Source organism: Siphateles boraxobius, unplaced genomic scaffold (genome assembly GCF_051911475.1).
Source record: "Siphateles boraxobius isolate OS27281-9 unplaced genomic scaffold, OSU_SipBor_1 130, whole genome shotgun sequence".
In the NCBI taxonomy this organism is placed as follows: domain Eukaryota; kingdom Metazoa; phylum Chordata; class Actinopteri; order Cypriniformes; family Leuciscidae; genus Siphateles; species Siphateles boraxobius.
Genome location: NW_027508734.1, coordinates 25952937 through 25980547, shown reverse-complemented (window position 1 = coordinate 25980547; position 27611 = coordinate 25952937). Strand labels below are relative to the sequence as shown.

The 27611-nt window shown below is 37.8% G+C and overlaps 1 protein-coding gene across 2 annotated transcripts in view; it reads left to right on the top strand.

Annotated features, from left to right (window-relative positions):
• Nucleotides 1-27611, top strand: part of fto (FTO alpha-ketoglutarate dependent dioxygenase) — a 569808-nt gene that overhangs the window by 63391 nt on the left and 478806 nt on the right. The window lies entirely within an intron of this gene.

Genomic DNA, 27611 nt, shown 5'->3' with positions numbered 1-27611 from the left:
TGTATAGAAGAAAGAACTTTTTTTTTTTTTTTGGTTCAGGACAATCCTTCAGACCGAGAGAGTTCACACAAACACACACATACACACGTGCTGATAGCCCATTGACTTCCTTCCTTTGAGATAAGGGTGACTGAGAGACATAACCCATTTGTTCCGATAACAGAGAGAACCAGCCTTACACACACAGATATGCATTCCAACACATAGCACACACACCATTTTTCTCTTTCTTTATTATTTCCTCACAGACTACTGTGTGTGTGATAATCTGTCTTTATTCAGATCAGACTATTTGTTGGTAAGGCCTGAAACAACTGAATTTCCCTATTGAAGTTGCGTCTAAGCCTTTACAACATTAAGGCTCCTCCCTGTCCTCTTGTTTCTGTAAAGGTGGCCCCTTTAAGGAGGTCGTCCCCTCTCTTTAACCCCAGAATGATGCCCAGGACTGCTAGTACCTGTAAACAGTGTTGATGTTGATGTGCTGAAACTGCGTTCTTAATTCAGACGATGAAAACTACAGACCAGACCGTGGTTCATTTGTCAGACAGCGTCAAGGACACAAGCACACACACACACTTTTAGCCATGTATGTTACGGTGTAGTCATTACGCATGTTTCTTTTACATCATGATTAAAAGGTTTTATTGTTGTTGTTAACTTATCCCCTTCATTTAACTCTTTCCCCGCCATTGAAAAAACGGAAAGACGGACATTTCCATCACTGTTATACGGTAGGGGCGCTGTAACGCATCTTCTGAAAGAGTACTGAAGGACTCAATTTTACTGTTTTACTGTATTTTTGATCAAATAAATACAGCCTTTCTTTAGCATAAGAGACTTTAAAAAAAAAGTACCGGCCCAAAACTTTTAAGCGGTAGTGTATTTTTAAATCTCTATTTATTATCTCTAGTTTTTATTTATTTAAAAATATTGAAAAGGGGATACATCTCACCGCTGAAGAAACCAAGTGATTGCACACACACTAACCTGAACAACTTACACATTTGCACGCTGCGTCACACGCACGGAAGTGTATTTCATCAGTCGGAGCAGCCTGATTAGATAAAGGTACCTTCACTCCTCTGTGTGTGCACACACTGCAATGTGTTTGAACTCATCCCTTTCCACTATCACTTCCTGCCCCCCTTCTGGAGCGAGATAACGTCACTCTTCAAAACATCAGGCACAGGTCTGTAAAGTGGCTGTCAACAAATCGCATTTAGGGAGGGAAGGCAGATAGCTTGGGCTAAGGTTAAGACACTGTTAAGACAAAAATGAACTCATAGCTGATAATATCTCCTCCGACATGAACTGATAAAGTGAACGTTGTACGCCGTGCTCCACTCACCTGAATGCGGTGATGTATTTGTACTATTACCATGACAGACTGTTATAACAACTATCATGACTCACAGCGCTGAACTCAAACATTAATTTCTGACCAGTACTCTTGAAAAGAAACTTCTCGGAGCAGTGTGCTAAATCATGTTGCTTATTTTGTCGTGAAAGGCTGCAATTGTTTCATTAATTTAGTATGCAGCAGGCCTGCTCCTCACATAATGCCATTCTTTTGTCTCTGCGTCTGTGTTTTGAGTGGTAAAAACCAAATGATGGATGGTTGGCGCTACAGGCTCATAAACATAAGCACAGCGGGCTGATTGATTAAGGCTTTTATTGTCTTACAGACATTTGCTTTCTTAAACAGTAGTTTGATTGTTGCAGACTGTGGGGCCTCTGGACCTGCTTTCAGCTATCTGAAGTTACCCTGAGGGACAGAGATGCTAAATGTGACTAGGCTCCTCCTGTTGACTTATGGGTACTCGGGCTTATTAACTTACCTGATGCACTCATGCAGGTCACCTCCAAACATTTTGGCTCTTGCAATGTTGAACAGATACAGTGGATACTCTGCATGTTTATTACCATGTGCACATTAAATTGATTAATTTGGCAGATGCTTTTATCCAAAGCAGGGCATTTAAGGATCTCTTGACTTGTGTTTTGGATGTTTTTGTCTTTTTCTTTTTAATGAAAATGAAAGACAGACGATCCGGTCAATTTAATATCCTATGATTTTTTTTTTCACTGGATGACACTTGGAATCTCTTGTTTCCTTTACTGTGGAAATGTTTGGAAAGAAGGAAAATGCAAAACCAGACACCTTTTTTTATCTGTTAAAATGACACCATTTTGAAGTAAAAATTTGGTAAATAATCAGCGAAGAAAAAAAATCTGTAACATTAGTTGATATATTATGCTGATACCCTTTTTTCCGATGTGTGACATTTATATTTATTGTTTAATATTTGGTATTTTTAATTGGGGCCATTAACATAGTGCCTCATGCAAATTCTCTTTCTGTGCAGGTACTGCACATGTGATTGGATCTTTATTTCTACTGCAGTGGTTCTCAACCTTTTTTGTCTCAAAGTCCCCATTCTCCACGACAAAAGTCAAAGGCTCCCCAATATATGCTTGTCTATTTTTGGTATTTCTGCTGTAATTATAATTTTGGCATTTAGATTAACGTTTGTTTATTTTAATATAAGTATCAGTACAAATTTTGGTCCCACTTAAAATTGGGTGTCTTGAACTACTATGTACTAACATTTAAATGCACTTATTGTGTATATGCATGCTTTTACAGGTGTAATAACTAAGTTCTGTAATTACACCTTTAATTACACTATTCCCTTAAATCTTGAAACTCCATTTAACCTACCCATACCACTAAATCTGCCCCTAACCTTACCCGTATCCCACCTTAATAGCAGCAAAAGTGTTTTACAATACAATGTGAACACAATAAGTACATAGTACTTATTTTGGATTCAAGTAGTTAAAGATGCCTAATATAAAATGTGACCATAATTTCTTAATTTAAATACTTTGATCATTTTAAATAAGTGATTCTGAGGCTCCCTGGTCAAGCTCTGTTATAATAAGGTGTTAGTGCTATGCATCAATGCATGTTAATGCCAGTTGTTAATGGAACCATATATGCATATCCATCTGTGGATTTGGAATATTCTGAAATGATTTGCTTTTAAAAATGTTATATCTTTCATAGGTCAAAATCAAACACTAACAGAAGGAAGACCTTTTAGAGATTCATTTGCATTGGCAGATGAAAGGGTTCGACCTTGTGGTTTTGTTTCATCCATATGCAAAAACGCAGTGTCGTGGGTCAAAACCATTGATCTCAAACCCTTTATACCTGCATAGACACGCTGCAATGCGAGTTTACGTAAAAAGTACACATGTGAACACACGCTCAGATAGAACCGACCTTGCTCAGGTAAATCGTACAACTCCTGTCACATCTACATCCCTCCGTTGACCTCTACAGGGGTCACAGTCCATTCCTGCGGTGGGCAGATTGTGTGTTTGGGAGGTGATGAAGGGGGCAGTGCCGGGAACAGCTGTGTGGTTTGTAGTGACCGTGCTAACTGCTGTAGGCTTTGTAAGGTCATTATATGATAATGAAAATGATTACTGAATTACATGGGGGTTTGGGAGAGGGGAGGGGATTGCTCGGGCCTGAGTTTGATAAATGATCTCTGAAAATGCCCATCTGTCTCCTGCACCCCCCTTTTCTTTCAGCATTGCTCTCCCTCATATTTACCTTCTTTTCCTTTTGATCTTCATCTCTGTGTTTTGCTTATTCTGTAAGCCTGTCTATTCTATCGCATGGTTTTGAAAAGTGATAGAGTGAAAAATGGAGCAATAAGAGAGGTGTAAGTGGGATAAGATGAAGTGTGCATTTGTGTGCAGGAGAAGTGAGAGAGAGAGAGAGAGAGAGAGAGAGAGAGAGAGAGAGAGAGAGAGAGAGAGAGAGAGAGAGAGAGAGAGAGAGAGAGAGAGAGAGAGAGAGAGAGAGAGAGAGAGAGAGAGAGAGAGAGAGAGAGAGAGAGAGAGAGAGAGAGAGAGAGAGAGAGAGAGAGAGAGAGAGAGAGAGAGAGAGAGAGAGAGAGAGTGTTCCTACTGTAGATCTGATAATGGAAAAATGAACTCGCCCTCCACCAGATACAAAAGATGTCTATCAGTTTTAAGTGGACAGGGCAGATTTAGGGCATCATTTACTAAAGGTCCTCCAAGGTCATCCAAAACCAGTTTTTCATAGACAAAAAGAGCAGGAGATCATGTACTTGGATGGGTGAGTGACTTTATTAGAGGCTAGAGTTATTAACAATTTAATTTAAATCAGAACAGATTTATTAACTTCTAAAGACTAGTTAATCTGCGTTCTGGTTTTATTTCCAGAATTTATTATTTATTTTGAAATGTATGTAATATGTAACTAACCTGGTAGTAAAAATGTTGCACTTAAAATTAAATTATTGTTAAATTTCTGAATTTTCAGGCTGTAAAAGTATTATTACTTATGCATTAACTGGTGGTACTTGGATCTTTATAAAGTATTAGTAAAATATTTTAATTGAGGTAATCATTCATAGGTGCTTTGAGTGAATACGCACATTGTGGCAAATGTTTGTTTGCGTTTGAGCGCATACGTGTCGCATCCTGGAGGTCGCAGCTGCCCTCATCACTCACCCTCAGTGCGGGACCTCTGACCTCAGGCTCTGAATGTCTGTATTTCTGTGAGTGTCTCAGTATCTTGAATGTGTTGTGACCTCTCGTACTTCACCTGGGTGGAAACCTTCTGAACAGAAATGCCACAGGCTGTCATCGCACACTCACAAACACACTGGAGGGTCATGGGGTTCAGAGGGCAAGCAGAAGTTTCTTCACAGACTAGAACATCAAACACCAAACATTACAATCACAGACAAACATGATTGCTAACTAACCTCTGCTTTGGCAGTACAAATGTGGCCAGTGTTACTGCATTACGAGTAACGTGTATTACTTTATTATTGTTTTAGAGGAATAAAAACATTATTATACCATGGTCTGGGTGAATACTCGATTCTGATTAGCTGCAGGGTGTCCATTAAAAAGTGTTAGAGGACACCTAGTAAAGGAGTTCTGGTGAAACGGACTGTTTACCGTTCAAAATTAATAAATAAATGCGCTGGCTGCATCAGCTGTGAGTAACCATAGCGACAGGCAGTCAAAGTATCCGTTTACAATTTGTTGTATCAAAACAAACATCTAGTTAGCCGTTATACATATAGCCTAAAAAATAACTATCCCTACCTGTGTGTTTTAATTATAGGTTAAAAAACCGAAAGTGTAACGCCCATGGCTAGACACGCCTAACTTACAAGCCAGAAAGCTAACAATTTTTTTTTCATGTAAGTTAGCTAAACTGAAGGTTTACCGGTTGCTAAACCGTAAGGGCGTAACCAGGGAATCCAAGTTATTGTTTGTAAAAACTTTAGATTTCGATTGTTAAACTAATTCAAATATAAACTAATGTTTTAAAATGTGTTATTTGGCAAGTGACCATGGTATAAGCGGGTTAATGCCCTTCGAGGTGTCCATTATCTAGGTATTAATGGACTTCGGCGGAGACCTCCGCTGTGCGTCGGACGGTTCACGCCTCGCCGTCGTCCATTAATACCTGACCTTGGACACCACAAGGGTCCTGTTTTGCCCTTTTAAGAAGTCTTGGTTTTGTTTTTGGAGTGCACTAGAATATGCTTTCATGATAGATTTTTAAAAACACATTATTTTTCATATATTTTACATTATTACAGCACGAAGGTCTGAACACAGTTTATTTCCTGTTTCGATGAAGCCCCTCCTTCCGAAATACGAAATATGCTGTGATTGGTTAGCTGGCCAAGTGTGTTGTGATTGACATCCTTTCGCATGTGTTCGGGAAATGTTACACCCCTTGCCATAGCTGCGAGCTCTACTCAGATGTAAATATAAGGATGGCGTCAATTTCTAACCAATTAATTTAAGTTTTAGACATTTATGTGCTACTATTATATATATATATATATATATATATATATATATATATATATATATATATATAAACTTTCAGCAAATATTTTATTTCAGCTTCATTTTAATTTCCAGAAACAGTTTAAAAAATTTACATTAAATATAGGCCTACCTATCATATTTATATTTGTGAAGCTAAAAATGAAATATTTCCCTTTCTTTGTGTCCTTTAGCTTTCGGTTAGCAAGCTAACTGATATAGCTAGACAACAATAACACTACATTTTCGATCAGGCATTTAGGAAAGATAAAATTAAAATCTTGAAATCAAATCAAATCTTGCATTCCACCACAACATGATGCAACACATCATTGTTAATAGTACAATATTGCATAAAAAAAGTTGTGCAAGCAGAAAACCATAACACAAAAGTAACTAACACAAACTAACATGTTAATTTCATTAAAGTTACAGTCTACATGTTTTTTTTTAGGAGTTAACACAACAACTATTCTTTTAAAAGTAACATTCCCGAGCACTGAATGTCCCAGACATTGCATATTAACACATTCACAGTTGGATCTCTCTGTCTTTATTCCTCAGTCTCACTTTCATAGGCACACAAATTCACTCCACCGGTTGTCGTCTCATGAGGAACGGGGTGTCTCCATAGCTGTCAATCGTGCGGCGTATCTTTTGTCCCAGCAGTGACTGTGTCCCTCCCACCAGGGTCTGACAGGGGACAAACAATAGAGCTGCTGTCCCCGAGTGGAGGGAAAGAGACCGTTAACGTCTATCTTCAATGAGAACGGACAGGCGCACCATGCACATGACAGCTCTGATGCTGGGGAGACCTTTACAGTTTGTAAGGATGGAGATATCATGCACACACAGAGCTACGCTTGAGGGTTTGATGCCGTTTGCTCTTGCAGACTCATCTGTTTAATTAACAGAAGTGTGTGTTGTGTTTGTGTGTGTGTGTGTACCAGTAAGTAAGACAGGTTAATGAAAAAGCCATAACAAGACACAGGTAACGCATGCTTTCCCACACACACACAACCGTAGTGAGCCGAGTGATGGCGCTGTGTGGTTTTTCTCAGGGCCTGTGATGGGTGTTTTAGGATTGCTGTCTAGAGCTTCTTACGTGTTTAACCGAAGGCTCTAGTGCTCACGGGCAAACACCTGGACTTGCTCGCAATAAACATATATACACACACACACATTCTCCTACTTGAACGTTTACTCTCAGCGCTCGGAGAGGTAACAAATTTATTTGTGTGCGTCTGGGTGTGTTTCTTTCATCATCGGCAGGGCTGTAATTAGTGTGAAACTGATGGTTGGGCTTAAAAGCTGTCATCTAATTTGTCTGTCTTTATCGAAACAAACATGTGTGGTCCCTCCCTTGCGACGTGCATGCGATGTGTGATTACCAGTAGAACGAGTGTCTGAGAGTTTGATCGTAAATTACTCCGATACGCCTAAACTGCTGTTTAGCAATCATAAAGCTATGCGTGACATACCCACCGCGGCTGCCGTCCCGCTTGTATGCCCGCTCTCAGATGCCTGCGGTTGTCAGGACTGGAGAGTACATGTTGTGACCCACTCTGCGAACCGCTTAGATTTGGGGGGACGCCAGTACACACGGGAATGTTCTTATTTCTTATTATATTTGTTTGTGGGAAGGAAAAGTAAGTCCTATTTGTTTCTTTGCTCATATGTTTGCGGTGAACAAATGCAAACAAGTACAAGGGATTACACCCAAATGTACACATGCACACTGGTGAACACATGTGGCATCCTAATAGCTGGGAGAATGAGGCCTGTTTCTCGGCACATGGAAGGCTTCATTATGTGACCAAACTCTAAACAACAGTATACCAGAGGACATGATTCAGCAAGTTGCCTCCCCGTGTAAAACTAACATTTCTCGGATGCATCCAAATGAGAGGGGAGAACGCCATTAAAAAAGAGAAATTGCTTTTCATTTTAATTGCTCACTTGGCTTAATAAAACAGCATTGCATAATTATGCTTTTTGCAGCGATGGTAAACGGTTTGCCGTGCTTGATGCAATTATGAGCACCGCAGAAATTTGGGGCCCCGGCAAACAGTTGTGCACTCTGCTATTAAACATTGATTTTATATGGAAAGAGAGACAGAGAAACACGTGAGGCTAACCAGAGCGGCGCAAAATTACTGCATTGTAGAAAAAGCAAAAAACAGCCCGTACTAAAGCAAACGAATGGAGGGAGGATATGTGTGCAAGAATGTGGAGCTTTGCTGGATGGGAATGCACTTTTAATGGCTACTGAAACACTTTGACACACTGAAATCACTCAATCACTCTTCACAGTGACAACTGGTAAACTTTTAGAATGATTGCAGTGAAGGGCTTTTTTTTTGGATTGCCTATTTTAGAATAGGCAATAATGATAGACCTAAAGGTGAGAGTTCATTTTTCATTACTTACTCACACTCATGTAATTTGTATTACTTTGTATACATTTGTAATTTGTATAAAACCCATACCAGTTTGTTTGGCGAAATGTTTGGCAGTATGTTCTTACAGTAAAAGTGAATGGTGGATAGGGGTTGACAACCTCCATAAATGAGAAAAAAAAATAATAATATGACAATTTCAGAGGGCTTCATAGTCATCTCATTAAGTCGCTATTCACCTATAGTATGCTACTATTCAAAAAGTATGGAGCCAGTAAGACTGTTCAGCAAGAATGCATTCAATTAAAAATCAAAAGTCAGGAATAAACTACATTTTTAAACTTTACAATTAAAAAAATTAATATTAATTTGTTATATTTCACAATGTAACTTTTCTCCCTTTTATTTGATAAATACAGACTTTTTTTAAGTATAAATGCGGCCTTGATGAGCATAAGAGACTTCTTTCAAAACATTCAAAACATTTTACTGACTGCAAACTTTTAAATGGTAGTATATTTTTACCCACTGGTGTAGCTGTTCATTTTTTTTTTTTTTTTTTGCAAAAATTTGCTTTTTTTGTTGCAAAAATGAACATATGCACACATTATTAAGGACAATTTTTATATGCTTTTATGTTGCTTTTTTGAGCTTGACTACCCTTTAAGATGGAGATGATTGAATCTGAAAACTTCCCCAGTGTTGGTGTTATGTGACTGTTCTACAGATGTGCTTGCATGGTCTAATATTAGAGAATATTAATCTCTCAATTATGATATTGAGTCATGTGCTCACAGCGCATAAAACAACATTAGCTTATGTGAATGCTAATGTGCTCATATAAAACCATTTCTCTTTTTCTCCTTCACACAAGCTTTCTCACTCTTTCTATATGGGGGCCAAAAAATCAAGGGGGCTTTATTCTGTGTGTGTGTGTGTGTGTATGTAATAATTAGTTCTTCATATCTTTGACTGTACTGAAGTGACATGTACGTTAATGATAGTGTTAGCACTCCTTAATCTCCCTCTCCACAGACACACACACTCACTCCTTTTGCCCTTGCACTGTTAATTATTTCCTACACTGCTGGAGCAGTCCGCTTCATGGCAAGCATATTGTGTCTGGCAGGCGAGTGGCGGGTTATAAATGATCCTGAAGGTGAAGATGTGACTGTGAGGAGATAGTTATGAAAATTTCATCTGTCTATGCGTTACGGCTACAGCTGCTGCTGTCAGTGGAGAAATTACTGCGGGTCAGCCCTGTCAGAGAGAGAGAGGGACATCAGAGCGGACCTGTCAGACCCCTAAACACACACTCACACACTTAACACAAGACTGTCCCCAAGCTGTCTGTGTTCATTACCAAACTTAGACAGGGATACAGCAGGCAGGTGGAGCAGACCTTTCAACCTTACCTACTGCCATCAGCTGCTGTCTGTGTGTGGCTACACCAAGTTTTGAATTACCAAATGTTGGTATGCACCAAATCACTCTATCAAAGCAACTGATTGTGATTGTGCATGTGTTTAAAGTTGCCCCCTTTTTTTTTCTTTTGTCTTTCTGGGTTAATGAGGAAGTATCCAGGTCACGTTTTACCATAAATTCCGGAAGTCTGTATTATTATTCAAAATTAAAAACAAATTACAAAAATGAGAATCTAGTTTTCATATTTTAAGATTGACATGCTGGGTCTAAAAGAATAAAACAAGGGACAAGAGGAAAACAATAAAATCTTTAAAAGTAAATCATTCAAAAAGTAGCTAAATTTAACAATTGAAGTATGGTACAATAATGTGACCTTCATATACAAAAAGAAAAATATTGAAATTAGTTTTAATAATAAAAAAATAAAGCCCAAATTTCAGGATAATATAGAAATAAAAATGAAAAATAAACTGGTGAGATTCATCATTAATTATCCTAAAAAGATACTATTAGACTTACTATTAGGTCAAAACAATTCCTTTTTTCCTTTTGGAAACAAATTCCTTTTTTATTTTTGGTTTCCTTTTTATGGTATTTACTATGGCATCAATATCCTGTCTAAAGTATTATGTAAATTACTTTTATTTAAATAAATTCAATTAAAAAATAATAAGTGTGAATCAAAAATTTTAAAACGCATGTAAAAATATATTGAATAAACTGGAAAAAGTAAAGCAAAATGATCAGAATAGAAAACAGCGTGGTCACGGATCAAAATATAATAAGCGTGAATAAAAAAATAACAAGCATAAATAAAAACTTTAAACATTCAAAATGATATTGCACAGAAGTTAAACTTATGTTCATGTTTTCTTAAAAATTATTTTTTCCTTGTTTTTATTACTCTGTACTTTGTGCTCTCATACATTTTCTGCTCATATGTTTCTCTCTTGTGCTGATTTTCTCTTTGCTCTTCTTTCCACTTTCTGCGCTTGCTTTTCCAAATGTTGCAGTCTGAGTTTCATGTAAATTAGGGCAGGCTTAAGCGTCACCATTGGTCTACTAGTTCTAGATTGACAGCTCCTCCTCTAGCCAATCAATCGAAGAGTGGAGTTGACGTCTCTCCAATGCGACTTATGCTACTGATGCTCACCTATACAGGGGAAGACAGCCGTTTAATTTAAAACTTTACACCGCACAAGCATACAAAAGAGTAACATATGAGCAGACAATATAAGAGAGCACAAAGTGCAGATTAATAAAACCAAGGAAAACATACATGTTTGATGGGATATTGATCCCATAATTTACCCACCTTAACAACCAATGTGATCAGTGTGGATACAAATGTTTTCACAATTGTAGACTTGCCCAGTGAAACTGAAACACTGTCCAATATAGTGTTGGAGGTTTCATGCCTATATATGCGCAGTCTGTTCCCAATCTTCACTGATTTTACATTCCATCAGTAAGAGCATGAGTGTGAATTATCAGAGCTGCTACACAGCTGAAAATAAAATATTGCAATCCACACAGCATAATGTGAGACATATCAGTTCAAAAGAGGACAAATTGCTGGTGCTCGTCTCGATGGCACATATGTGACCAGGACAGCAAGTCTTTGTGGTGTATTGAGAGCTATGGTATCCAGGGTAATGTCGGCATACCACCACGTAAGATGAACCACATCTAAAAGGAGTAACTGTCGATGCAAGAGGAAGCTGTCTGTCCAGGTACTAGGTTGTATCCAAAAAACATAAAACCACAGCTGCCCAACTCCCTGCATAGTTAAATGCGCACCTCGACTCTCCCGTTTCCACCAAAACTCTTCATCGGGAGCACCACAGAGTCAATGTTCGTGGTCGGGCTACATAAGCTAAACCTTTGGTCTCTAATGCCAAAGCCAAATGTTTCAATGGTGCCAACCATGCAAATCTTGGGGAAGTGCACAATGTGAAACATGTATCGCTCTCTGATGAGTCAGCCTTCACTGTCTTTCCCACATCTGTGGGAGTTACGGGTCTGTTACTTGCCCAGAGTGAAACACAAGGGTGGATCAGTCATGGTTAGGGCTGCAAAATCATGACATTCCCTACTGGAAGCCAAGGACTACCGAACCATTCTGGAGGACCATGTGCACTTAATGATTCATTGTACCCTGTAGGGGATTCCGTGTATCAGCATGATAACTCAACAATGCAACACAACTTGGGACAGAATGGTTTGATAAACATGAAAGTGAAGCTGAACACCTCCCATGGCCTGCAGAGTCAATAGATCTAAATATTGTTGAACCACTCTGGGGTATTTTGGAGCAAGTCAGAAAACGTTTTCCTCCACCAGCATCACATAGTGACCTGGCTCCTTTTCTGCAGAGGAATGGCTCAGAATCCCTCTGGCCACTGTAAATGGCTTGTATCTGTCGTTCCCAAGACTAATTAATGCTATATTGGTCGCAAAAGGATGCCCTGCACCATACTGATAAATTATTGTGGTCTAAAACCATGCGTTTCAGTTTCATTGTCCAGCCCACAACTTAAAGTGTCAATATTGAGGCAGTCACTGAAATAAAGTGGATAGTAGCCTACTCAACTGGTGACCTAAACGGGGCGGCCATAAGGGGGGGACCAGCCTTATAAAGAACTTAAGGTCTTAATCTCATGTAAGTTTATTCCAGTTTAAGCATGTCAAGCATTCTGTTTGTTTGTTTTGTATAAAAAAAATTTAAGTGGAAAAAGGACATGGTGCACCATTAATTCATCATCCTGAAGCATCACAATTAATACAGGCATGGCCTGCCCTCTCTCTCTCCCTCACCAGCAACTTACAGTTTCCAGAGAATTCTATTAGCCCAGTCCAGCAGCTGTTAATTACCTCTCAACATCCGTCGCTCTTAGACAAATGAAAAGCTCTGGTACAGATGTAGGATAGAGTGATACACTGCCTTTCCTCTGCCTCCTATAAAGCCACTTTCGGAAATGGGTCATCAATCCGCTGTTGATAAGTGTCTTTGGTTGGTAATGAGTGTTTTATCAGAGTGGGATTAGTGCAGATATTTTTTGTAATTAGTGTACTAGCACAGCTCTCGCTGCTTTCTCCGAGGTGTTTGTCCGTGTTTTACTCGAAGCAAATTGTGTGTGAACTTTTCTGAGGATGAAAGGAACCGGCCCGTGAGGGAGCACAGCTTATACAGGACTTTGGAATAAAAACAGAGAGCTAATCCACAGCCAAGCACTTTACAAAGAGATTTCAAATTAAGTGAGATACATCGGATGGCCTGGATATGGGAATGAGGCTGACAATGGACGATTAAATCAGAGCAAGCTAATAATAGTGCTGTAGCTTTAGTGTGCTTGACTAAAGCTTTTGGGTATGTTTGACGGATGGTACTGTGTAAGCTTGAATAGATGGTTATTTTCAACTTGATTACCACAGACCATTTCTCACATCCACCACCACAACCTAAAATATCTATTGTGTAGCATTCTGTGGTGGACATGACAGAGACAGAAATTAAATTTTAACCTGTTTAGATTAAAATGACTCCTTTGTCTTGACTAGTCTAATTTTATAGCATTTTTCAAATGATGCACCAATTGTGGAAATGTGGTTTAGTTGTATCCAAAATGCACACAATTTTGACACTTTTAACCCCCATAACTTGACAAAATTACATTACATACACTCCTGTAGTTCAAACAGTTGATGCTAGCAACATTATGGGCATGAGTTTGATTCCCAGGGAGTGCATGAACTGATTTAATTTATACACTGAAGGCAGTCACATTAAATAAATGCACCTGCCAAATGCATTAATGTAAATTAAAATTATATTTGCCTTTTTTAGTTTTATTTAAATATTTGTTTTGCACATTTTCATGTGTTTATATGAAATGCATATGTTATATGCAAATGTTAAGATGAACAGGCTGGGTCTAGGAAAAGGACAAAAAAATAACGTCATCTTTTAATAAAAATAATTTGAAAAGTAGCAAAAATACATGTTTAAAGTACAATGTTGCTATGCAAGAATGTGACCATCATATAAAAAAAAAGATAATTGTTGAAATTAATTAATTTTAATAAATTTCAACCCCTGGAACATAAAAAAGACCAAAGTAGAAGAAACGGATGGAAATGTGTGTTAGTTAAAATGTTTGTTACTTAAATTTGTATAATTATCCTTTTGAGGAGGACAACTTTTTTTCTGGATTCTGTTCACCAATCAAATTGCTTTTGGTAGGGTTTACTGTATTTAAACAATGAACATTTTATGGATGACAGCATCACATCTATACCCTTTTCTGCTGTCTCAGGTACCAAGTGAAGTAGTTGAAATGATTCACTGTGTGAATAGACAACCACAACCATCAATATTTCTTTAATATTATCCGTTTGACCATCTAGTTTGATCTGGTTGCTCGTTGCAGCTACTTGAATTCTTTATCATGCACAGTATAATAATGTCTCTCGTAAGAAGTGCATGCTGTTTTCTGTCATTTCTTGCATCTGCTTCTGTCCTATACAGTACCTTTTTTCTTCAGCTTCGCTCCATCCTAAGGCTCTCCAGTGCTAGTTTACACAGCCTCTGGTCTGCCTGCGAGTCTGCTAGCTCAGAGGTCACATTATCAACCAACTGCTTGGGATCTTCAGCCTCAAGGTACCCACTTAACTGCCTGTGGGAAGAGGAAGATTCACTTTCAACTTTCTTTCTCATTGCTTTGAGATATCCGCTGCGAGTCATTTTTTGTTTCCTCCACTCTCCTTTCTGACGGAGGGCTGCCTTTTTTTTTCACTCATGAAATCACAATGCGATGTATTTCGCCCGAGGTGCAACTATTCAGAATGCTGTTTGACACAGAGGAACCGAATTCCTGCTGCTCACTGCTGTTTAAACGACCCCACGAGCTCTGAGAGGCCATTGAAACGCACACATCTCTCTCAGGCCACAGTCGGTGGCTTATCTGACATTTACGAGGCTCTAAACTGCAGTAGCAGGTCCACTAAAAGATATCTGATAAATAAACACATCAGGCTCTGTGCATTAGAAACGCTCCTTCCATCCTTATGGATGCATCCGTTTAGATCTCAAGACGTTTACTCTGAAAGCAAAATGATGAATTTCATTTGCTTTGCTGAGGGAGTAAAACTAGCTGATTGTGGACGTTCTATGTTATAGAAGACTAAAAAATTTAACTTCTCAGTGTTAATTTGGAGATTCTGATTACTTTATGTACGGTATGCAAGTTTGTCCTCTTGTCGGGGGCTCTTGTCTGGTGTGTCTGTATGTCTGGTAAGGAAGAAGGTATAGTTGTTGGAGAATTAGTCGTATAGTATGTGTGAGTATCCATCTGATTAAGATGTGATACTAATGGTTCAAATTTTGCTTACTGTGTCCTAATTAGGTGTGCTTTGATAAAGTGACCGCCATGGCCATGACAGCCATGACCACGACAATCAACAGGACATTTTGTTGACCCTTTAGTTTCTATTTCTTGTCAAGGCTTGCTCAAGGCTGGCCCAGCCCCCCAAGAAATATTATTGATCCAACCATAACTTAAAGGGATAGTTCACCCAAAAATGAAAATTCTGTCAGTATTTACTCACCCTCATGTTGTTCCAACCCCGTAAGACCTTTGTTCATCTTTGGAACACGAATTAAGATATTTTTGATGAAATCTGAGAGCTGGATCACTCCTCCATACTAGTCCATAGGGTTCTTCAGGGATTGAAACTTGCCAGCCCCGAAAAGTTATTAAAGTCATCGTTAAAATATTCCAAGTGACTACAGTGGCTCAATCTTAAGTATATCAAGTGACGAGAATACTTTTTGTGCGCAAAAACAAACAAAAATAACAACTTTATTTCAACTATTAATTTCCTTCTCTGTTGGCCTCTAGTCAGTTAGCGTAGTGTGATTGCGTAGTGCTACGTCACACGCAGGCTCACTATTGGCCGACGCTGGTCATGTGGTAGATGCGTGTGATGTACAACAACAGAAGCTTACGCTATTACACTACCTTCAGTCTAGGGGTCAAACAACTAAAAATCAAGTCAGGAATCTGGGTGTGTCTCTAGAGTCAGACCTTAGTTTCAGTAGTCATGTCAAAGCAATAACTAAATCAGCATGCTATCACCTGAAACATATTGCAAGAATTAGATGCTTTGTTTCCAGTCAAGACTTAGAAAAACTTGTGCATGCTTTCATCACCAGTAGGGTGGATTATTGTAATGGACTTCTCACTGGCCTTCCCAAAAAGACCATAAGACAGTTGCAGCTCATACACAACGCTGCCGCCAGGATTCTGAGCAGAACCAGAAAATATGAACACATCACACCAGTCCTCAGGTCTTTACACTGGCTGCCAGTTACATTTAGGCATACATTCACTCTAAGCATGGCGAGTCCGCTTTTAGCTACTATGCCAGCCGCAGCTGGAACCAGCTTCCAGAAAAGATCAGATGTGCTCCTACAGTAGTCACATTCAAATCCAGACTCAGAACACATCTGTTTAGCTGTGCATTTACTGAATGAGCACTGTGCCATTGTTCGTCCGACTGTTTGCACTGTATTTTATTTTATGTTTTAATTACTCTGATTTCATTTGATTATTTCTGTATTTTATCTTTTATTCTAAACTGTTTTAATTATTCTGATTTCTTTTGATTATTTTAATTTCTTCTATGTAAAGCACTTTGAATTACCATTGTGTATGAAATGTGCTATATAAATAAACTTGCCTTGCCTACACTAGTGAACTGACTCGAGGCCCACGGAGAAGGAAATGAATCGTTGAAATAAAGTCGTTATTTTAGTTTTTTTGCGCACAAAAAGTATTCTCGTCGTTTGATAAACTTAAGATTGAGCCACTGTAGTCACTTGGACTATTTTAACGATGTCTTTAATAACTTTTCGGGGCTGGCAAGTGTAAATCCCTGAAGAAGCCTATGGACTAGTATGGAGGAGTGATCCAGCTCTCAGATTTCATCAAAAATATCTTAATTCGTGTTCCGAAGATGAACGAAGGTCTTATGGGGTTGTAACAACATGAGGGTGAGTAAATACTGACATAATTTTCATTTTTGGGTGAACTAACCCTTTAACATTAAACATCAGATATCTTCTGATTGACTGTGATTATGCTACAGTACATTGCAATACAGTTTTTTTTATTATGTAACAAACAAATGACTTGCTCTAGTCTAGATCACGCTAGATTCTTGTCACATCATGCCAGGACACACATCTCCCTGGTTCCCTCGATAGGATTTTTCCTTTGTCGTTTGGATTATTGCAGAAAATAATCTCTGTGACCAACAAAAGTGATTCTTGCACAGTGTTCATTATAATGTGCACAAACTAACCGCATTTCTGGATTGTAAAGCCTAAATGCAATCACATAATAGTTGAGTGCATGTACCCTTCACCATTGTAATTGTTTTAGTGTACACTTCTCTCCTCTCAGTCTGTGCTGTTCACTACCTGTCTCTGATGAGTGTAGTGTGCAGGCTGTGCAATAAAAGACTGTGGTAGTTCTAATTAGTAACATGCAGTATCTAATAATGAAGTCTAAGCGGTTCCTCATTATGCGCTCTTGGAGCTTGATTAAAATGTCAAGGTTTAGTGAGGACAGATTTGGCCAGAGGGTCTTTATTTGTGTGTGTATGTGCTTTGTAGTAGTCAGTAAATATCTGTGCTTCAGCTTGTTTCTAGGCTTTTAATTGCTGGCACCAGCTGTAGTCACTTCACTGAATCATTTTAACAGAAACAAAGCTACTGTATGTCCTTCCCAGCAGCTCTGCAGTTTGATGTAGGCATTGTTTCTGTTGTATCAGCAGTTTTGGTGACTGTGTTCCCTACCCGCAGTGGGTTAGTTAGTGGACCTTTTTTTTGTTTGTTTGCTTTTTTAGACCTTTTTCAAAAAATATATAATTATATCAGCTAAATGTTTGATCATGCAGTGCATTTTTGTTTTTACAATGGGGCAATTGTTGCTAAATAGCTTACAAACAGCAAAGATATAAATAAAGATACAAATAAATAGTGCTTTAAGTTTTTTTTTAGGTAGGTCTAACAGTAGTATTGAGGTAAGAAATACCTACTAAAGAAATTTAAGGAGTCAGATGAAAAACAACAATAGACAAAGAAAAAAATCAGAGACAGCATCAGGATTATTAGGCTGCTGTCACTTTAAGAGCTGCACGGTTCCAATACTTTCTCAACTGTTCAAAAATCCGACCATTTACGTGCATACTCATCAAGATCTTTATGCGTCATCAGCATGAGATCGGTTTATGAGAATGGCCTTTATAGTGACCACATCAAACTTCCCATAGCGATAATCCATTGATAGTGATCGGTAGCTGAATCGTGGCCACAATTTATGTATTTGTTCCCATGACTTAATTCGTACCCTCGATTTAGTATATTGTGGCTATGTTGTACTAATTCGTTCCCTCATTTTGATTGAACTAAAACAAGGAAACAAAGTATTACAACATGGCCATGATTTAGTAAAACAAGTGTAGAAATCATTATATCATTAAAATGAGGGAACAAATTAGTAAAACGTGCAGACGTAGAAGTCATGGGAACAAATTGTTAATTTGTGGCCACGATCTACATATTTTTTCCCTGTGTGTCCTGCAGAGCTCCGTACATTGCATATTTTCCATGCTTCCAATTTTTTCCATTGCATTATATATGGGAGAGATGTTTCTGGTAAACCAAACCCCTCTTTTCTGTAGTACTTCTATTTTGCGGTTCTTCTTTGTTCCTCTCTCACTTTATGTTTTTTTATAATCTTGTTCTCGTTTCTGTCCTAAATAAACTGCAGGTTTGTAAATGGTTAATCGGTACACGAAGGAGTGTTTCTATTGCATTGTAATCAGGGCTGATTTAAATTGCAGGCAGCTGAGGCTGATGTGAGGGGGGTCTCTGTGCTTTTATAAGATACTTCTTTTATAAGAGTCTGTGTATCAGACTCAGTGCTGTAGATCCCGTGTGCTAAATGCCATTTATTCGGCCAGTTAGTCTGGGAAAACATATGGTGCCATTTGGAGCATCAGACTGTGGCATGCTGTTCCTCCTTAATTAGAGCAGGCCAGCTAGTTAGTGCCACACTAAGCAGTGTGTCAATTTCTCATGCACCATGCAGACTCATAGAGGTCACACACTATTACACTAACTTCACTGACTTACACCTCACACTGGATGGACAGGGATCATCTTTAACTATGATTTTTGTGTGCGTGTTGGAGTTTGAGTGCATCATTAGGAGGTATGAAGGTTTGGTTTTTGCCATATGTTGGTGATCTGGGAGATACTTACAGAGAGAGAGAGAGAGAGAGGAAGAGCAGGTTGGCAGCACTGCAGGTTGTCTCTGTTTGGAGTCACTGCTGGGATTTCACTCTAGTGAAGTCAATCAACTTAAAGACACGCACTATAGATACATGCACTTCTCATTCTTTTATAAACAACTCCCACTCTCCTCTCTCTCTTTCATCGCTCTTCTCAGGTTATATACTTATCCCATTTTAGAATAAAGACCATATGGCTGTCTTATTTTATTTAAACATTCTGCAATCAGTATGCTGATCAAAAATCAGCTGGCCAACAATCAAAATTATGTAAACTTTAACAAATCTCTGTTGGTATCTCTTGGGTGCTTTCACACTAGAGCTTTTGGAGCGAACCAGCCATCCATTTGTCACCGCAGTTTAGTTGGTGTGGAAGTCAAGTCACATTTATTTATAAAGCACTTTTTACAATACAGATTGTTTCAAACCTCACAATTACAGAGGTAACAGGAAAATAATGCAAAAAAGTTTGTTTCCAGAAGAAAATAGCGTGTTCAGGGATGTTTCATTTTTCTTTTAAGAAAATTATTAATTTACTTCATTTATATATATATATATACAGTTTATATATATATATATATATATATATATATATATATATATATATATACACACACACACTCACCTAAAGGATTATTAGGAACACCTGTTCAATTACTCATTAATGCAATTATCTAATCAACCAATCACATGGCAGTTGCTTCAATGCATTTAGGGGTGTGGTCCTGGTCAAGACAATCTTCTGAACTCCAAACTGAATGTCAGAATGGGAAAGAAAGGTGATTTAAGCAATTTTGAGCGTGGCATGGTTGTTGGTGCCAGATGGGCCAGTCTGAGTATTTCACAATCTGCTCATTTACTGGGATTTTCACACACAACCATTTCTAGGGTTTACAAAGAATGGTGTGAAAAGGGGAAAACATCCAGTATGCAGCAGTCTTGTGGGCGAAAATCCCTTGTTGTTGCTGGAGGTCAGATTGGAGCAATCAGAATATTATCCAGTTCCATCTGGTCAGGGGCGTAGCCATCATTTCAAAAGTGAGGGGGGCAGAATGTCAAGTGTAATACCAGTTTTATTTTTCTTCAGACTTTTGTTGACAGATCTTTGCTTAATTGGCTTAATATGCTATTTATTTTAAAGCAATAAAGCAGAAAAAAAGAAAGAAAGTTGTCCAGTACTTTATATTGCACATGCAGGGTTTTTCCTGGCTTAAAACTAGGCGAAGGTGGTAAAATCCTGATCATGTATTTTAATAAGATAATAAAATGTGTATTTTTCATAGACCATCATATAGTCTACTGTTTTACCACAGTATTTTCGTAGGTGGATCTCTGTACCTCTAGGGGGGTCCGGGGGCATGCCCCCCTGAAAGAACATTTTGTACATTTTAAAGATAAATTCACTAATCTGGTGCACTTTGAGTGCCCCGAATCCGCTGTTAAAAATAAATAATCCAACTGCCCAAACATATGATATTCTCTGATTTAGATATCTGATCATCGCATTACAATTATTCAAATTATCAGTGTTAAGCATGATAATATGGTTAAATATCACACTGAAGCTGATTTAAAAATAACATTTACTTAAAATAAAAGTTCTTCTTTTGGCAAAATTACATTTTCTTACTAGCCTAAACAAAGTCTGTCTTGCTAAACTAAAACTTTCCAATTGAAAACCTTCAAACTTCAAGCTTTTAAAACTACTACAAACTTTCTAGTTAGGCTTTTTCAAGAGAACTTAAAGTTTGTCTACAAACTTTTTTTTTATCTAATTGTAAAGTGTTACCAAATTATGATAAACATCATGTACACATGTTACAACGCTGCATGATTCAAGCAGATCGTGGCTGTTAATGCATGAAAATACAACTTCAACATTAACATTCACCATGTTTATTCTAAATTGAAGGGTTTTGATAACATATCTGTGAAAATAAAATGCATTACGAGTAAAAAAAGATTGAAAATATGGCATGTTTGTTCGGGTAGTGAATTTACAACAAAACCTGTTAATTATTCAACAAGAGAAATAGGCGGAGTTATTCATCATTGTGCAACACAATTCGGATACTACATGACAACTTACTTACAGTGCTTGACTTTTTCGTGAAAAAGGAGTGAAGAGTTTTTTGCCATTTTGAACTCTATGAAACTGATGGATTCGACGCGGATGCGGGCGTGTCGTAAGCTAATGCACGAGTGACTGATTACCATGGAAACGTGAAAGTCACGTATAGAATATCCTTGACTATTTTCATTTTTAATATCGATGTATACACACCCGTGAAAACCTCAGCTTGTCGTTGAAACACTTGCCCTATGAAAAAGTGCAGGGGACGAATTTACATTGTATAAAAAGTGGGGGGGACACGTCCCCCCCGTCCCCCGCGTCATCTACGCCCATGGATCTGGTTGAAGATCAGAGTCATCACGCCTTTATGGAGACGGGTTTGTTGAGGATCAGTGCGGATGGCTGTCGTGTCGATGAGCCCTTCACTGGGAAGAGTCTAGGGACCGTTCTGTATTTATGGAAAGGGCCACAGGAGGAAAATAGGGGAGGGTCATGTCTTTTTATTCTTTGTTGAGGGGAGGGTTATTCAACTTTTTTTAGTCTAGGGGGAGGGTCACCCAACTTTTGTATTCATGAAAACAGCAAATTTTCAAAGTGGCTTGTTTGGTGAATATTTTTTCTATGTAGCTTTATGTAGCTCTCTCGGTCTCGGTCCCCCTATCAGATGGGTCTGACCCAACAAAAATCCAGTTTGGCACTTCAGTACGCGCTCAGAAAAAGTGCATCATGTACAGAACGCCAATGAAATGTTTACCCGGCATAGCTTTAAAGCACAAGCAAATAATGAACTTTTGTGATTGCGAATAAGTGTAACTCTACCGCGACATTAACATGTGATATGAATGTACGTTGAGTGTATTGGGACTGAGGCACCAGAACTGCAGCTGATAGAATGTGAGCTGTACGATACTACCATATTTTAGTTTCCATTCTTATTGTGTTTCCACAACAATGTTAGTGAGTAAATCTACTGAAATTACCACCATAACAGTGGAGTGTGGTGTTAGACGTAGGGCTACCACATTTTTAAATTACTATTAGAATTATTTTAAGTTAACAATGAAATACGCAGACCTACACCAAACAAATAGTTGAGGATAAATTATTTAAAATTGGGCAATTCCAGCGTTATGGGCGTGACATTTGCAGTCAAAACTTGAAATATAAATTATCAGAAAATGCATTTACTACTGATTCTGTTTATATATCCATATCCCTTAATGAAGGAGTCAAGACATTAGAAAAATATCAGTCTACACATGTGTTTTATATTTAATATGAGCGAAATATGTGACGTGACACAACAAATCTTTAACTTTTAGGTGGCAAAATATGTTTTAATAATTCTACGAATTAGGCTACACTGCGCAAAACAAAAGTAGGCTAATAACCGGATGAAGAAGGGTCGGCCTCCACAGAACATAAAATATTATTTTTAATTTTATTTTATGTGTTCGCATTTATGAGGAAAAAAACAATGTTACGGACGTGACAGTTCTCCTTTACGGACATGACCGCTCTGAAAGCGACTTCAAAAAGCACAAAGCCTTTCTTTAAAGTGAATTTTGTTTTTTATTAATTGTATCTTAATTTTAATTAATGTTTCATCAACCAATTAACTGGATTTAATAAATAAGAAGTAAATATAGTAGAAAATAGATCATCATGACACGGAGTCGCCGGCGCGTGAACTGGACTCTCGTCTCATAAATGAACCGAAACTTAGCGTATAGTGTACTTGCCTCACAGACTTGAGAAATGTATAGAAAGCTTGGTCTACTTTTAAACAGAACATTTAAAAACGAAAAACAGACTGCTCTCTGCTTATGTAATCCGTATGAAATCTGCATCTCTCTCTGGCGCGTTACTGTGAAGATCGCGAGTCAGCATCGTCAACTTCATCTTGAAGCCGACACACTGACACAGAAAAAACTTGTTTATTAATAAACAATTAAAATCTCTCCTTGCTATATTTGACATATTCATAATCATCACTTTTGCCGGTTCTTTGTGGCAGCTTTAATATACTTTATTGGGAATGCCACCCTTGTTACATGAACGCGTCACCACTGCATCACATCAGCACCGAAAATCTAAAATCTCAATCTAAAATAAAAAACTATGATACGAATTGTAGGTTTGGTCTATCGTTACAGCCTTAGTAAGATGAGAAAGCAGGAGTTTAGTAGTTTGTCATGGTCGTAAAAAAACAATGGCTATCTGAACATCTTTGCCAAGCACAAATATGTCATGCCTTTTCCAGGGGAGGGTCATGCCTTTTTTCACAATCATTTTGGAGGGTCATAGAAAAATGTATTACTGGCGAAGGGAGGGTCAAGACTTTTTTGACTACAGATCTCAAAACTCCTCCGGTGGCCCCTTAAATAAATAACGAACAGTCCCCTAGTTGACACAATCTCTGCTGACACTTCAGGGATGTGTTGTGGTCGTGTCTAGGTACGGGTCCTCCATCTGGTCTGGATACGGCCCAGATCCGGATGACTACATCATGCGTTGGAAGTGTTCATCTTAACCTGAGGAGGTGGTCTATAGTTTTTCTAGGAACTGTTGTACAATTTATTGTTGGTGTGAATGTGAGCCGCCCCAAATCACAAAAGTTTATCGCTATTGATGATGCAACATTCGATGCATAATCTTTGCATGCTTAGTAGTATATTGTAATTTATTTCTCATAGATATTTCTAAATAAATAACCTTTGCAAAGCAGCTTTCAACCCTTTGCCTCTCTTGCGATTATATGCTGTGCACATTTTATATATATATATAGTATACATTGCATATAAACACACATGCTGTTCTCGTTGTGCCTTTTAGTGGTAAATCCAACTCAACAAAAACATGAATAAAACACTAAATCTGGCATCTTTCATAACCATTTTACAGTGGTAAACATCTGCCGCTAGTACTCACCTTGATGCTATTGAACCAAGTGTGAAAACAGCCTTAAATTACAGATTAACCACGTTTTAATCTTGTTATTTCTAATCATGCTCCAAACATCACCAAGAAACTTCAAAACTTGCCTCATATTTTGTGATCTTCCCCCCTCTTTTTGGCTCTTTACATCCAAAATGCCCAAATAAGAGCGTGAAAGAGCTAGGAGTTAAATTAGCATATGCTGCATTTATATTTTAGCAGCATTTAAAACTCATATCTTCAGTTGTGAATTATGCAAACTATACAGAGAGGTTCTTGTCTTGGAGCCATCTGGGAACCTAGTCTGATTTATTTATGTATTTATATATTTGCTTTTTAAAAATGAAATTAATTATTTAATCAGTTATTTTCATTTCATATGGCATTTTTATTATTGTTGCTTTTGTTTTAGTTTTTTCGAAAAAACGTGAAGTGGTATGCCTATAAATAAAGTAATATATAGGATGATCTTAGTTGGGACACAAAACTATTATTAGCATGAAGAGAAAAACAGCACAAGTTTCAGGGTTCAAAAGGATTCAGCTGTTCTTCATTTTTTAATACTGGTACTCACATGTGCACGTTTGAGCATGTATGCGTTTGCATTTTTATCTTTGCGAGTATGAATCATTGCTAGTGATGGCGGAGTGAATAATTCAGATCCTCATGTCCTGTGGAATGTGGCGTAAGCAGCGTTTGATTGTCAGAGGATGGAGATTGTGTAATGGTAAACATGGCTTAAAAGACTTACATTTATTATGGACAAGCCTTTTCAAAACGCTCACAGATGCAGATACACCACAGATCAGTTTAAATATGCAGCGCACACTCCTGCAAAAATATCTGAATGAGTTTGAGATGTTTATGTACATATTATCTTGCTTGGGTAAATCGGATGAGAAGCGTTTGGTCGGCGTGGGGCGGTGGGTGGGGGGTGGGTTGGTTTAGGGGGGCGGGTGGAGTAAGTAAGAATATGTTTTATGTATCAGTGAATATGCTCTGAAGCTCGTATTCATTACAGACTAAATCATGCCATCAAAGCCCCGCTGTGAAGCACTGTCACAATGTCATGAAGAGACTGCTTTTAATTCATACTCTATATGTCGCTTAGCTGTTTTTCTTCTATTAGCGGCTGTTTATGTTTAGCGTGCCCTAATTCTGTTTACACATTAAGAATCAGGCCTAAATTTAAATTAATAGATGCTTTGTTAGCTACACAGTTGTGAGCTTCCTCATGATGATAAGCTTGCGGTCTGTACTCATCTCATAAACAGCACTTTCAGACACATGTTGGCCCGGGGTGCTCATAACCGCTTTGTATCACCATTTATTGCACCTTTAATAAGTATTTAATAGAGTGTAGTGAGGTAGGAGTGAAAAGAGTAACCTTTCCTAATGGGAGCTGGGAATTGGACCAGGTATCACTTTTCTTTTCTTTTTTCTTTTTTTTTTGTCCTTTCTTACCCAAGCGTCTAGTTAGCGAACGCTATATTTAAGCCCATGTGTTGTTGGCCCATTCTGTGAGTCTGTAATTTTTATTCTCTGGCATGAAATGTTTGGCTCTTAAAGCTCTTTACTAGAAAGGTGTATTGGAGCCGTGCTGTTAGATTTGAAGAATTAGGTTTTTAACTCCAGAACAGGATAGCAATACAAATTATTGGTGGAACTTTAAAGGTTAGTCTGGTTTTCCTGTGAGAAGACGATCTCGACCGCATCTATTCGACTCTTTGTTTTTGAACTTTGAAATATGCTATCGATTTGTTGTTCTTGATTTTATTGCCTCGCTTTAAAGTGTTTGTACTTGTGCCAGAACTAATCTGTCCTCCATGTTCTAATGGCTAGAATGAGCTACTGAATAAATTACTTCCTGTTCAAGTACAACAAATTTTCTGTTGGATGAGATTGTGTTTGTCAAGAGGAGCGGTGGCTTCCTTTTCCGAAATCACGTTTTCAATCCTGTGCACGAAAGTCAGACATTTTCTTCTTATCTCTTATTAAAGTTACCTCTGGGTCTGGATATCTAATTTTGCTCACTAACTCACTTCCTCCAAATACCAATTTGACCTCCCTTATATTATTACTTTCCTTGTTTTTTTTTCTGCCTTGTTTTCCACTCCTACTCTCTCTGTAAAGAATAAAGGTATTAATCTTTTATGTTTTGGAAAAATCAGACGACTGCTATTTGTGGGACCTCCTGTGCGGTTCAGGTCGATGCTCTGGCGTGGAGAGAGAGACACCAAATTGCCGAGTAAATCAATACGTTGCTGTAATGCTAGGGGATCCGCTTTCAAAGGGCGGCGGTGAAATTTGTAAGCCGTGGTTTTGATCTTTCCCATTCCACTCCAGCTCTTCTTGTTATCATAGTTGCTGTTGTTTGTATGTTATTTTAGCTTCTTTTCCAAGTAGCTATTTTGCAATTTGGACAGAAATACAATTAAAGGCCCATCTGGATGTAATGGCACTAACAGCAGACAGATGGATGAATCTATTGAAGCCATTCCTCGGCTTTGGCAGGTCTAGGCCCCAGTAATGTACGTCTGTAAATCGGGATCCTTCAGATTTGGGTTGTGTAAACTGTTGAAGGAGCTATCGGAGAACCAAAGGATGGGTTTTTAAATGCTTAAGACTTTTGTGTGTTGGTGCCAAACATTATGCCCTGAGCTATTACAGCTCGACATCATGGAAGCAAGGGGTGTTCAATTTTACATCGTCTTAGTTACACTTTTTGTCTTTTTTGATGTGAAATATGCTTGTTTGGTTAATAATTTGTCATATCCTATTTATTGATTTTAGTCAGTGCAAAATGAAACCAGCATGCACATTCTGGCTTGAGTTAAAATTGCATGCAGATAATTTTGTGCAGATGCAATTTTTAATATTACATTCATGTTTTGTATCCACTAGTACAGTTCAAAAGTTTGATAAGATTATTTTGTTTGTTTGTTTGTTTGTTTTTGAAAGAAGACATTTACATTCACCATGGATGCATTTATTTGATCAAAAATAGTCAACCGTAAAAACTGTAATATTGTGAAATATTATTTGTATCTAATTTATTCCTATGATAACAAATCTAAATTTAAATCAGTCATTACTCCAGTCTTCAGCATCACATGATCCTTCAGAAATCATTGTGATATGATGATTCTGTGCACAAAAACTTTTATTATTATTATTATTACAGTTGAAGAAAACAGTTGTGCTCCTTAGTATTTTTGTAAAACCTGTACATTTTTGTACAGTACAATATATTTTTTTCTGAAAATGAATCGAAAGTTAAAAAAGCATGAATATGAAATATTAAATATTTTGTTAAAGTAATCTTTTGTAAAAATGTAAATACATATTTGTTTATTTTTTATATCAATTTAATGCATGCTTGCTGAATAAATGCATTAATTTATATAAAAATAAAAAATAAAAAAAATAAAAACTTTTGAATGAATCGTAAAAATCCAAAAACCTTTTGTTAACAAACGTTTTTTGTCAGTAATTGTATTGATGAGATTAACATTGCA